At 35.7% G+C, this 14,378-nt stretch overlaps 1 protein-coding gene across 1 annotated transcript in view; it reads left to right on the forward strand.

Moving 5' to 3' along the window:
* The window catches only part of PLD5 (phospholipase D family member 5), a 175,725-nt gene that overhangs the window by 59,061 nt on the left and 102,286 nt on the right, over window positions 1–14,378 (forward strand).

The raw sequence follows: 14,378 nt of genomic DNA on the forward strand, positions 1-14,378 counted from the left end.
GGATTTCTGTTAAAGATCTTGAGTTCTAGCAGGGTTTCAGTGTCCCAGAAAGTTTAGGAACTACTATTCTATTCTTTTGATAGACAATGGCATTTGCCCAGAAATAAGCTCTGCAGGACATATATGTGTATATGTACATATTTCTTACAAGTATCAGCAAAGACATTTGTTAATTGGCTTGGCTACCAGTAGTTCATTCAGTGCATGTCAGTCAATAAAATGAAACTTTATTTTTAGTTTGTGGAGCAATGCTTTCTATGACTATTTTTGTGGAAATCTCTCAGGATATTAATATGGGAATAAACTTGTAATTAAAAAAGAATATCTACATAACTGTGAACATGGAGCATCGATCAGCTGATAGTATGAGCACATGCACAGCCTTTCATATAGCTTCTGCAGTAAGTCTGTTTTGTCTTGTTTGGATGTTGTATATTATCTCAGAAAATATAAGAATAGTTTGTTTTGAATGTGCTATGGAAGAAGTACATACCTAGGGTATATATGCCACTGGACTTTTTATTAATTTTCTTATAAATAGCAATGAAAGTAAGAAAAGCAAGCCTGTTGGCATTAGACTTACATTTTCTATACAGAGGGAATCTACATATTGAGAATTGTGAGAACCACTGTTGTCTCAAGAAGTATGTACAGGGACACATGGTGACACAGAGTAATCTGCAAATGTTATCAACCTATATTATATGAATTTGTTGTTTGTGAGTAGTAGAATATCCATGTGCATTGCTTAAAATGATACTTGTTAAAATATACATTCAGAAAGCTTGTACCTAGTTTTACTTGAATTTCATAGACCAGTTTATCAGAATACACAGCAAACACTGTATTGGTTTTTATTCATGTGAAATATATTTAAGTCTTAAGCAACGCATGCAAAAATTATTAGGACTAAGCTTATTTGCAAAGTGCAATGTACATGTGATTCACAGCTACTGCTTTCAGGAGAAAACTTAAAAAGCAAATTACTATGACAGTGTAAGATCTGCATATCTCAGATTACTTCCAAAATGCTAGCAAATTAGTTAGAATTTAGCTGCTTTCTGAGAAATGAAGAAAATTCCATATTTTGAGACCCCTTGGAAATTATTCTACTAACATTTCTGACAGTGTGGCAAAATAAATGCAGATATCTGTGTAAATCTTATAGAACTTAACAAAATGGCTGGGTTTTTTTATAGTGTTGCTGCTTCTAGACTGAGATTGAGACTATCACCCTGAGTCTGAAATTTCTGAGTCTGAAATTTCTCAGATAAATCTCTCTACTTTTCTCTAGATGCTTTGCTGTGTTAGGGCCTTGCTATTTTACTGAAAACTTAAGCTGCACTTTGTTTCTGCAGTTTAGAAAGGGCTTGTAAGGTACTGTGAGCACAAACTTGTGCCCATAACGATTTTCCTCAGCTGAGAGCCTGCCATCAGAGGTTTTTATTCTGAATAGTTTGGTGTCTTTTCCTCCTAAGAAAGTATTCCCAAAGTACTTAGTTGTCAAAAAAAGAAAGGGAGGAAAAAAACCCTCCAGCACCAGAAAAATATTGGACTTCACAGTAGGATGAAAAGTGATAATGTTTAGTGGTACTCTTTAGCATTCTTTCCTGGAACTTTCTCTGTTACATCACCTCTATTGTGAGGTGCAATACAGCTGCTTTCCTTTCAGGAATATTGAAACATCCGTGAGGGATGTGTACCTCCACCATGTCAAATTGTTGTGTGGCTATGTTTGTCTTCAGTGTTCATCTTCGTCTCTCTCATTCTTTTTACTTTTTTAGGATTCTCTGCTACGGGGCTGAGAGTAAGAAGCCAGAATGTCACTGTACCTTCATTCCATGATTTATTTTACAGAATGATTGAAATTCCAAATTGCCAATGATTTAAAAAATCAGTAGTGATTGCCTAATTTAAAACAATAATAAAACTAGACAGATAGCTAGGCCAGAACTCTTGTTGGTTTTCATGGAAACAACCATGTCTCTGTATGAATATTTTATTTAATTTATTTTTAACCAGTCATATATGTTGGATATCATATTTAATCTTTAGGATTAAATAGGATTTTCCTATTGAACTGAGACTTTTGTGGTCAAGTCTTTCTATGTTCATGGGCATCTCTTTCCTTCTCAACAACTTCTAAATTCATTGGTTGAATTAAACATTCTGTAGTATAAAGGGGGGTCTTCAAGACATTTTCAAGTCAGGTATCATGATATTTGATGATGAGTTAAGGCAAACAACAGATTCTCTGGCACCTATACATAGCTGGGCTTTGTTTTATCTGGTTTTTCAATTACTTGGATGTGAAAACCATTTAAGGACAAAACAGAAAATACAGGAAGCCAAGCTAACATTTTTATATCTGTTCAGTCTCTTACGATGTTGATAGATTGTCCTTATATATCATGTTGTGGAAATTATTTTTAAAAACTCTTTTACTTTTCCTATAAACACAGTAAGAAAACTAAAATAAATATTTTGACTAGACAATAGACCAATAGGCAATGAGCCCAGTTCAGTAGAATACTACAATAATGTATTAGACTGAGAGAAAAGAGTGAGACAAAGCCTTTTCCACAAAGGTAGATGAGAAAACAAGGCAGAGAAACAAAACCTGACAAAAGGCTGTAAATCAGAACACTTTCATATCTTGACATACCAGAAGGAGTCTGACCTTTTTAATATGGAGATAAGGCAGCATAGGAAGGGCTAACAGCAGGGAGCATTGCTACTGGTAGAAGAGCTGTCTGGTAATTCCAGTGAGAGGTGAAAAGTTAATTAGAGTAGAGTAGTTTTCACTCTGCTGGTGTAGGAACCTGATTGCAGCACTCTCTAGAAAAATAATCTCTTTACTCCTTCAAAACAAGATCCCACTGGTGCTAATTGTTTGTCCTCCCCTTATGATATCTGTTACCTTCTGCTGGTTTTGAAACCTGGTGTCCTTGTGCAACTTTTCTCTGCACGGTATGAAGACAGAAACATGTAACATGGCAGGATAGAGTGGGGATTTGTTAGTTGGAGTGAGACCGCAATAGTTATGAATTATTTTTTGCTGTTTGGTAAAGCAGGGAAGGAGAAAAGAATTACTATAGTTGGAACAGTATAAAAAGAGGACATCCAGGAATAATTTACTTTGCCCAGTTTACTTGTTTCTCCTCTCTTTATTTCCTCCACATAAATGGTGTGTGTCAACTCTACTAGGAGTAAAGAAAAATACTTCTACAACAATGAGGAATACTGAGAACATTGTAACAGGTCTCATACAGAAAGAGATTACGGTGGAGGGCAATAGGAAATTGAGGTCTTAAAGGCCTGTTGCTGTTTGTTTCTTGTTTATACTTCTCTTGGTGCTTTTTTTTTGTCTGTTTGCTTATATATTTGTGTGTGCTTATGAATTTATTCTCATTGTAAACATTTAAATCTTTGTTCCTTTGCTGTGATTCAGGGACAGTCTTTCTCACCAAATATTTTTGAATCAATAAGACTTATTAACAGTTATTATCAAGATCTACCACCAGACACTCCAGTCATTGAAAACTTTGAGAAATTGGTTTTTTCTTACCGGATTCACTCCTCATTTGTTAGGAAGTGCTTTCATTTAGGAAAAAAAAAGCCTCACACACAAAACAAAACACAGAAGAACTGGAATGTCTCTCTTGGTCAGAGAAAAGGCAGAGCCCCTGGGGCACCCTCCAAGGAGAGTCAGCTGCTTTTGCATGATGCATGTGAAAGTAGGTATTTCCAGCCTGGCTTCATGTTGAAGCTTTGCATGCAGAGTAGGAGATGATGCTCTTGTTGATGGCATCCCATTCTGCAGTCTTCTGTTCACTGTGAAAACTGTCATTTGGAACAAAGGAGGAAGATTTCTGCAGAAATTCAGGTATCTTGATGTAGAGAATTTCTTCAAAGCATTGGGCAGGGAATGAATGATCTAGACCAAATATCTTTGTTTCTATTTCCAAAAATGACAGTGGAAATCACTTCCTCGAAGCTGAAGTCAATACAGCAGTCCCATCATTACTCATAATATTACATATTTTTCAACCAGTAAAGGAATTGTCTGTCAATCAAGTAGGATTACTTAAAATATAAAAGTTATGAATACTGTCATTTAGTTCAAATACAGAGTTCTGTAGGATAAAAACCGCAAGTACCTAAATTACCTCTCAAGTCTGTCATAAGAAAGAAAGCATAGATCAGATACACTTAATCACTATAATTAACTAGTTTACCTTTATATCTCTGATTAGCTGCAGATCATAAGCCTGTATTTTCCTTTATCTCTCTTTACAGTAGTATATAATTCCTATTGTGAATGTCACATTGGTTGTGCTCTTTGTGACAGTGGAATTAACTTGCTTGGTTGAATGGCAAATCTATTATTTCAACATATACTCACAATGCGTTTGAAATTCAGTCTGAGCTAAAAATAAATGCTTCCCATATGAGATAATTTCATTTCCTGAACTTGTGTCAGTTTGTAATAGAGTTAATAAAACTTTTTCTTTAAGTGTATATCATCAGAATGAGTGAAAGCAAACCTTTTTTTTTAAATTAATTTGAAGTATTCTTAATTTACTTTTTACACTTCATGAAAGTGGCAATTTGTGATTCATCTAACAAAATTAGTACCTCTAGGTTCAGTAACACCACTTACCTTTGTAGAATTATTGCTTTATTGAAGCTTAATGTGATGTTGCTGTAATTGATGGTAGAAGCACTGTTAGCCTGGTTCAATTACAGGATGAAATACTTAAATCTCACTGAAAAAAATTTAAAGGTAATATATTTTGCCTTATTAATTTGGAAAAGAAGAGACGTGCTCCAGGTAGAGTGATGAGTTTGACATGCTACAGAACTACACATAAGCTCAAATTTGTGTCTAGCAGCCTTTCTGGTGGTGTTTATGTGCCAGTGCCACAATTATTATTTTTAGTCTTTTTTTTTTGGTCTTGTCTCATTTTGAAAGAGTCTTATAACAACAAAAGCTGTGTGTAAGAAGCTTGAGCTGACTGTACATATGATCATTTAATGTGCCAAAAATGACATATGCAAACACTGTGTAAAAAAATTCTTCATTATTTTAAAGTTTCATTTACTTTCTCTTAAAGCCCTATTAGCAGCACCATTATATAAAACACTTTCTTGAAAGAATGTGATTTTTATAGTTGAAGCTGTGCTGTCCAAGTTTTAGATTACTTAAAATACAAATACACAAAATCAACAACACAAATAAAACTATGTCACTAGAATTTTTTTCTACAATTACTAACATACCAAAATAAATTATGGTTACTTTTAAACATAACAGGCAGAACCACTTGTAATTAGAGTTTTGTAATGTAATGTAATTGTAGTATAATTGTGGTGCATTCATCTGTATGTAGTCTGGTCTGCCTTCACACTTCTACTTCACACTGCATACTACTAATTTTTCCTTGTGATTTAGAAACAATTTATGTTAGCTGTTAAGTCATTATTAGGCTGTTAACAGTAATTTTTATATATATGTGAGGTATCTGTTTTTCTGTATAAATATACATATTTAAGAATATATATATATACAGACACACACAAAAAATAAAAATTAATGACTGTCCTAGAACTAGAATCTATGTTCCAAATGCTCACTGATTCCAGTGAATGTGGCACAGATTGGTAAGACCACAAATGTGTTTTGGTGCTTTTTGAATGCCTCAGTGATATGGAATGATCTGTCAGGGACATGCTTTCACTGATAACGTTAGGCTTACTGTATTTTCTTATAAAAGGTCCTTTGCCATAAAAATTTATTTTTTGTATGCACACAAAATAGCTGTCCAAGGTTTTGCTGATCTCCTTTTTCAGGGAGTCTCAAACTCTTTGATGTTGTAACACTAAATATCATAGTTACCAGAGCACATCCTGTCCTGTCGTCTGTCTCCAAATGCTTCCTGTCCTGGATTCAGCCTGTTAAAGTGTCCTGAATGTTACCATCTAAACGGATTGTCTTTAGGCTGGAATATGCCTTGATAGCATGGCAGGGTCATTGTTAAAATTGAGAACATTTATAGCTGTTATATATTGCTTCTTTAGGAGCCTTACCCAAGAGCTAAAGCTGTCATAGTTACTGCAGTCCTGCCTATTTTGGTGCAGAATTATGCTGCCAGAGCAACCTGTATTAGACTGATCCAGTGGAGTGAGATGAAATCACTGTGGAGTCATTGTAACCAATGGACACTTGAGTGCTCCAGCTCGTTTTTGTGTTCAAAGGTTACCAGATGAAAATCAACAGAAATAGATGAACTAAATGCATGACTTCAAGTACTTCAAACATGGACGTCCTTCCTTTCTTGGTGAGATTTTAGAATGAGTCTGAAGTGTGTAAGAGTAAAGGTTTTGAGCATGTTTAACCAGCAAATACAGAGAAAAATATAATTTCCCCCTTCTTTTTAATTTAAAATATTCCATTTCACTTTAATAGAAACATAAATAATCTTTAGATTAAAAGTTGAACACGTACAATGAGCAGTTCATTCCAGAAGAGGTTTAAGAAATTCCTGTGTCAGAGTTAGTAGAAAAATATGATTTTGATGAATGGAAACAAAGTATGGAAATATAATAGTACCGTAGGCTATTTTTTTCCTGTTGATTTTGAAACAAGAGAGTTGCTCACTAGAGACAGATGCAATATGGCAAGTTACTGCAAATCCTTTTTTTGTGTTCATGGAAGATTCTGATTGTAGAGATTCTGATATTTCAGCCCAGTTTCCATTAGGAGTTGAGACTCTCAACAACAAAATTAAACTAGGTGTCGAGAGAATTGGGCTACAATTTGGAGCTTTGTCACTGCTTTCCTGCTATGCTATAGATTCCAGAGTAATACATAAAGGGTGTAAAATCTGAAAGATCATTTTCTGCTAGAAATTGGACCTTCATCCTATAGACCAGTCTTCTTATCACCTGCTATATCCCCTCAGCAGCTGTCTCCAATGATTATAATTGATTTTAAATGGACTGTTCTGCAATATATTAACAGCTTGCATCTTGATGTATTTATTAATTTCATTCTTCTCAAAATGTTGCCTTATGGGATCCAGTTCTTGGTGGAAAATAATAGACCTTCAAACATCTGTTTGCTCAGTGATGAGTGCTGTGTTTCACCTGATTTGTGAAGAGGACTGAATTCAGTTTTTAATTATATTTGTGAACTAAAGTTGTATATAGAAGGTCTCTTATCTGTACATAAAAGATGTAATATATAAAATGAAGTACTACTATATGTGTATGCCTGTTAGTAACACAATTTATCTGGATTTTTTTGTTAGGTTTTGTTTGTCTAAAGGTACTTTTTTTTTTATTATGTGGTGAAGTGCTAATCCAAAAAGAAATGTAGTTTTTTCTAGCCCTGCAATTTTTAATTGCAAAATTACTGGTGAAGTAGAATGGTAGTGTAAATGCTAGCTGTGCTAAGACTACTTACTCAGAGGGTCCAGGTTTAAAGACATGTAAAGAGATATTGGGATATAGAAATCCTAATTGCAGTTTTTGCTAATGAAGTGTTAATAGTATTCTGAATTGACTGTTCAGGCCAATTCAATACTTTTTCCTTTTCTTTTTCTCTTTGCAGGAGACACTGGATTTGAGTAGACTGTTACTTTTAGGGTAGACAATGGCCTTTTTTTGACATTGCCAAACTATAATACTGTCTTACATTATGCTGAAGACTGAGTCACGGTGAGAAGTCAGGGCCCAATTTTGAGAAAGTGGCACATGAACACTTAAATGTATTCAGGCTTTTCACCCCCTCTTGTATGCCAATTCTAGTCAAAACATTGCATCAGAGGTTGGTTGATGATGTGCTGGAAACCCTTCTTTCTTATAGACCTCATATTGTGAATGTTAATAGCTTTTTGTAATATAGCACTTTGTATGGAGGAGGTCCAAATAAACAACCCCTAAAGCCTTGGGTTTCTTCCAAAGGAGTTTTTTGGTTTTCTCTTTATAGTCATCTGGCCGTCCATCAGTTAAGTGCCAGACCTGTTGGATCAAATGTTTGTTCAGTGAGCAGTGAAGCCAATGCAGGCTCTTTGTTGCAGGTGTGTGCTCAGGGCCACAACCCCTCTCTATACCACTGTGGCAGTCATTCCTCCCACCCATCTCTGTGAGGCTGCATCCTGCTGAGCTTTGCGTGTGGTGAAAGAAAACTTTGGACCATCTTTTCCTCAGCAGAGGCACTTACTTGTGTCTGTCTCGGCCAAGTCTACCATGTAAAACTCTTGTTTATAATTATCTCTTGTCTGAGATAATTATATTCCTATAAATCTTTCATTCAAATACAGATTTCAAAGAAACTGGGCAGACAGGGACTGCTGGTCAAACTGTGTCTTCTTGTTTCCTTGGAAAACACATTAAAGAATGTTTGGAAAATTAACAGATGATTCTCTTATTTTTCTGGGTCACTACCATTGATTTTCCTCTAAACTGTCTGCACGCAGTCTTGAAAGGTGAACAAAATATGGCAGCTTGAAGTCGAGGCAAAGGATTCACTTTGCCTTGTATTTAGTTCAGGCATTATAGCTAGTTGTAGAGGTCTAAGTCAACATGACATGATGTGACATGATCAGATTGTTCTCTGCTATAACTCTTGGTTCCTTCTGCGGAAAAATGAAACTGTTTAAGAATATAGAAAATATATTCTACAGCTCATACCCTTGGCATATCTGGTCCTGTACTGTGTGTCTACCAGTGACAACAGCAAGTCCCCCAGCATCTCTATTAGAGGGCACATCCCAGCCTGTTTTCTCTAGCATCTACTGTGGACGTATTTTTGAAGGCTTTGTCTAATCTCTTTTTGAACTTGCTGCTCCTGTTTGCTTTCACAGTCTCTGCTTCATAAAAAAGTACTTTATCTTTTTGAAGCTTAACTCCTAGAAGCTTCAGTAAACATCCCCTATTTCTGGTATTGTGGTACTTGGTGGATAATTTTGCCTTCACTGTACCTGATGTTCATGTGATAATGCTGTACCCCTTGGTCATATTTCTTCTTCTCTCCAAACCATGGACTCCTACCCTTTTTTGCTCTGTCTTCCTAGAGTATTTTGCTCCAACCTGTTAGTAATTTTGATTATTCTTTTTCCTAGTGGTTTCTCAGTTCCTATATCTGTGCAACTGATTGCTCCTACCTGCTCGTAGCTCTTTTCTCTTCCTTTATTGAGCTTTAACCTATTTTCTCACATACTCCCTAAAGTGTCAAGAACATTTTGAAACTTTAATCTAGTCTTTCAGCATGCTTTCAATTCGCACTGCTTTGGTTTTGATTGAAAACTTAATAAGGACATTTCATTTCTAGTCCGTAATTTAGATTGATAATGAAGACATGAACAAAAAGATACACAGCAGAATCCTCTGAATTTTTCTAAAACGTCCTTCCATTTTATCACTGACCATGATATTTCAACCAGCTTTACACCTCTCCTGTAATAATCTGGACATAACTTCTGTGGTTTGTAAGAAAGTTTTCATTAAAGATGTGAATATATATTATTTTCAACTTCTCCAGAAGGATAATAGGGCTCATGACTAGGAAAGATAGGAATCAAAATTGATTGGTGTGTCTTTTTCTTGACAAAACTTCTTACCTTCTAGGTGTCTACATATAATAGCTTCATTACTTGTTGAAGTATTTTCTAGAGACTGAAGTTAAAATAACTAGTTTGTTGTTTGCCAAATTCTACTCTCTTTCTAACTTTTTTTTTAAACATGGGTAATATGTTTGCTTTTTCCAGTCTTCTGATACTTCGCTCATGCTCATGATTTGTCAGAGGTCAGTGCTAAAGGTTAGTTTCTGTTAGTCTCAGCCAGTGCCTTAAGTATCCAAGGATGAAGCTCACTAGGTCCAGCCAATTTGAAAAATATTTAAGTCACCTTAGCACTCTTGGATCAATTCCTTCCTATTATTTTTAATAGGATTTAAAGTGTTGATTGGCATTAATCATACTAACTGGGAGGTTCAAGGCTGCAATGAAGATTATTAGTGTACATGGATTCCAAATTAATGGAAAACAGTCTTTCTAGTAACATTTTTCTCTAATAAACACAAAAGAATGATTGCTAAATTCTTGAAGTCCAGTTCCTTGCTATCTTTGGCAGGTGTATTGTAGCATGCAGATGAATGCTGTTGTTCTCACACTTGTGTTCAGACACATTGCAGGAAAGAGCAGACTACTGATATGACAGAAGATGTGAAAACCTGCCTTTTAGAGCCTCGTTGGTTCTGATAAGCAGATATAAACTCTGTATTAGCGTGGTGCATAAGTATTACCTTCTTTAGTCTTTAAATAGGTATAAAAATGAAGCACTAGTTCAAGGCCATGACATGTGTTGTTGTTATGTGGTCAGTTTTTCAGAAGATGCAGCATTGCAATTTCATGGTTTCTGTTTCAAGGAGAGAAGGACATTTTTGTACAGTAATGGAAGAAGAATAAATTTCTGATTAAATGTAGTGTGTCACAGAAATACCTATTGTTTGTGAAGAAACTGAAAGCTTTAAAGGCCATTGAGGCAGTTTAACAGCTTTTGAGCAATGGGAGTGCAGTAAAGCTGGAGACCTTTTTCTTGCTCTGCTTTGGGTATCTGCTTTCAATTCTGCTTGGATGTCACAGGCTCTGATGCACCTTAATTGACACAGACTATCTTTTCTCTTAATAATAACAGTTAGGGTCCTTCTCAGAGTTAAACTTAGTATGAATATACTGTACTGCTACCTATTGTGCAGCTTTTACTCTGTTTACTCACTCTCTGGCCTAGAGGCATAACAGCACTAAAAATCCCCATGCTTTGTTTTAGTAAGGTGCAGCGTTTTGGTGAAGTTTGTGTTAAACGTAAATTTGTGTTTAGCTAGATGAGTCAGGTGAAAGAGACACATTTTTGCTTCCGGTATGTTTGATAATCCTTACTGCAGAAGTTTCTTTCCCAGTCTTGCATAAGCTCTGAAACAAATCTTTCTGTCACGGAACAGAATTTCTGGGCTTGCACATTGCTACATAACGCTAGTAGGTGCCTCTAGGCATAGCTTCTTAGCATCTTGTGGCAGCTTTAAAATATAGTGAAAGGAGACTGCAATGCTCTGTTTGCTGTTTTCAGTGAGTATGGGAAGGAAAAAAAAGAATGTTACAGTGTAGAGAGACATTAGACATCAATAGGTGCTCAGATGTGGAAATGGAGTTTGCCTGAAGAGACTCTAGGATCTCTTTCAACTGGAGATTTTAGGGACAGGTCAACAAATATCTGTTAGAACTAACATTTGTACAATTTAACCATATGTATGGATAGATGGGGTCCATAAGTTCTATAGATTCCTCACAACCCTTCCAGAATTAAGTGTTGAGACTGCAAATTTGAACACTGAGGAGTTTAGGCATTTACTGAAGGAACAGGATAGTCTGATAAGCTGAGAGGGATCCCAGTTGCCAAGGGGATAGCAACAGCATAGCATCAAGCAAACAGGTCTGCCCAAGCCCCTGGACCAGAATCTGAAGAGCCATCTAGCAGATTCCTTCTAGTCTGTCAATGGTGTGAGCTCTTTTATTTTGCATTCTGGTATTACTTGCACATACATACACACAGCATCCATAGATGGTATAGATGGAACAATTAATATGTCTGTTATAATCTGTTTTAATTAAGAGAAAGCTTATTTTAAAATTGCCATCACTGTGGCAAAGTGCATGAAAATAAAGATTTTCCATTGTCAAAAGAGAGGCTCAGACACTTGTTTGGTGCAATAGTTATTTTTATTCTTTCCTTTTCTAATAAAAAATTTCAATTTTAATCTAAGCAATTTCCAAATATTAATTTCTCATGGAGATACATAGATTTAAAAGCATCAAAAAACCACCACTCAGCAGAAGTATTCAAGATGAACTATAAAACTCGTCAAATCCTCCTTACTTTGTGTATAAATTTTTTAAGTGGTCTTTACCTGACCCTTCAGACCTGTGCTGAAACATAGAGTTAGGAGAATCACAAACTTCAAATTTTTGCTTTACTTTAGTCAATATTTGTGCTATCCTTAGTTCAAAGAAAAAACTACTGTTGGCACAGGGTTTTTTCCTATGTAGATTTAAAAGGTTCCCTATGTTATTTGTAACCATACTGTTAAGCTGGTACTTAAGAAAAAGTGAAATAATTAATTCATATAGTTTCAAAGACAAATGCATGATATAAAGGATCTGTGAAAATAAGAGCAGTAAAATAGTTTGTGTGGTTCTGTCGTTAGTGCCGGTAGAATAGCAGTGGTCTTACTAGTGGTACTAACTTTTTGCTGCTTCCAGTAAGCAACAGTCGTCAAAGTGCAGAGCTTGACAAGCTGTATACATGCAGAACTGAAAGGAACAGGGAATTAAAACTTTATACAATTTCAACTAAACAAGAGACAGAAGTCCTAGAAACCTAAATTTGTTCCTCAAAATTATGTCGAATGGGAATTAATGTTAGATTAGGAAAATCCATTCAGAATTGTTTTGACCTCCCTTTTCCATATTCCATTTAATGTAACCATCTAGAAATTGCTACCATAAAATTTTCTGGTAGATTGAACTTACGGAATCTTGTTGCAGCTATGTGTCCCTATGTGTGTCCCCCACCTTCCTGTGATACCATATAATTTTTGGTACACTGTAGATATTTATATGGATTTTGGGCTTCAGGCAGGTTAAAAGATTTCTAGAGCTGTTTTAATGACTTACGACAGGTGTTATAAGGTACCGTGGCCACCAAGTATGAAGCATGTCTTACTGTCTCCACGTGTGCTGGCCCAGCCTTCAAGGCTAACGTGGTCTCTTCTGGTCCAGTGGCCGTGCCAATCTCTGTTAGTTGTTCTGCTGTTTGCATGGCAACCGCAATAAGAAGATGGGAGTTATTCCCTGGAACAATGGCATGAAGTCATTTACACTGTGTGGTAGCTGGGATGCTTGTGCTATGAATTCACCCAAAGTATGGACTCGGAACCAGTCTCATTGAGTAAGAATGGCTGCAGTTATCCTTGTTTAGGAAGAAGAACCTTATTGTTGCAAGCTATACTGGGTCACATCCCCTGCTCTTAGAGGCTGGAGAATGAGCCCAAACTCTGTTTGGCTTGCTGGCTGTGGGAGTAGCTTTGCTATCTTGCTGCCATGGTGCATGGAGGAAGATGCATCAAAGAGTTTCTGCGAATGCACTTGCAGGACTGTAAAAAACTGCATGAGGGCAATGGTTGTCTTAACAGGAGTGTGAAACATCCTGACAAAGAAATGGCATAAAGCAGTGTCCCATATCCCATATCTTTTTCTTTGGCACTTGTTAGTTTTTTTGCCAGTAGTATGAGGCAATGAGACATGTTTAACATTTTTCTCTTAAGTTCTATTTGTGTCTGACTGCAGCCTTAGTTCTGGACACCCAGATGCAGTAATTTCTAATTATTTCATATGTTGCCACGATTCTACCTAGCAGCAGAAAAAGGTTCCAAATTTTATATTTCAGAAGTAAGCATGTTTATAGTTGAAGAACGTTTTCTTATGCTGCGTTCTTGTAAGATTTTAGTTAATAATTAGAAACACAGATTTAAATGTGTATTTGAAAATGTATAAAAGTGTCTAATATGGTATTGTATTTAAAATATGCATATAATTTATACAGCGTATTTGGTATTACTGTTAAAGAAAAGGATACGTTTGTCACTAAATTTCAGGCAGGTTTTTTTCTGGTTTGTCTGAAGAAGTTGTTTGCTGTATTTTAGATTTTCACAGACTGAAATAAAATGTTTGTATCTGATTTGTTCTAAAGTGGATAAGCATGTTCTTCTGGAATCTGTATTAGCTGGAAAGTTTGGGAAGCCTATGTATGGGAAACTGTTCTTTTACTCTGGAACTTATTATCTCTTAAACAAAATGTCGGGAACAATGGAAATAATATGAGTTCATTATCAGCTGCAAGCATAACATTGCTTCCTTTCCCATATACTTTTCCTGCTTTCTCATGCACTTTCTCACTTTCCAATTCCTTTATGAAGCTGTTTTCTTTATGTGACATTTTAAATGTACAGGGCATAATGAAAATTAAGAAAATAACTATGGCAACAGGAGTTAGACATATTTTTATATATGTGTGTGTTTTGTGCAAATTTACTTCAGTAGAAAAATGTACAATATATTTTTTGAACATTTGGGTTTTCAAAATACAACATACTTGTTTTTTGCAACTATGGTAAATTGCGTGTCAGAAGACTGTCTTTAGGAGATTTCACATTTATCTACAGCTGTGCCAAGTGTCCCTGATATATTACTGCAAGATTTTGAAAGGTAGTGCTATGCTGTTTTAATATTTAGTCTGAGATGTGGAGGCATTACCTATCA

The sequence above is a fragment of the Chiroxiphia lanceolata genome, chromosome 3 (assembly GCF_009829145.1).
Source record: "Chiroxiphia lanceolata isolate bChiLan1 chromosome 3, bChiLan1.pri, whole genome shotgun sequence".
Classification (NCBI taxonomy): domain Eukaryota; kingdom Metazoa; phylum Chordata; class Aves; order Passeriformes; family Pipridae; genus Chiroxiphia; species Chiroxiphia lanceolata.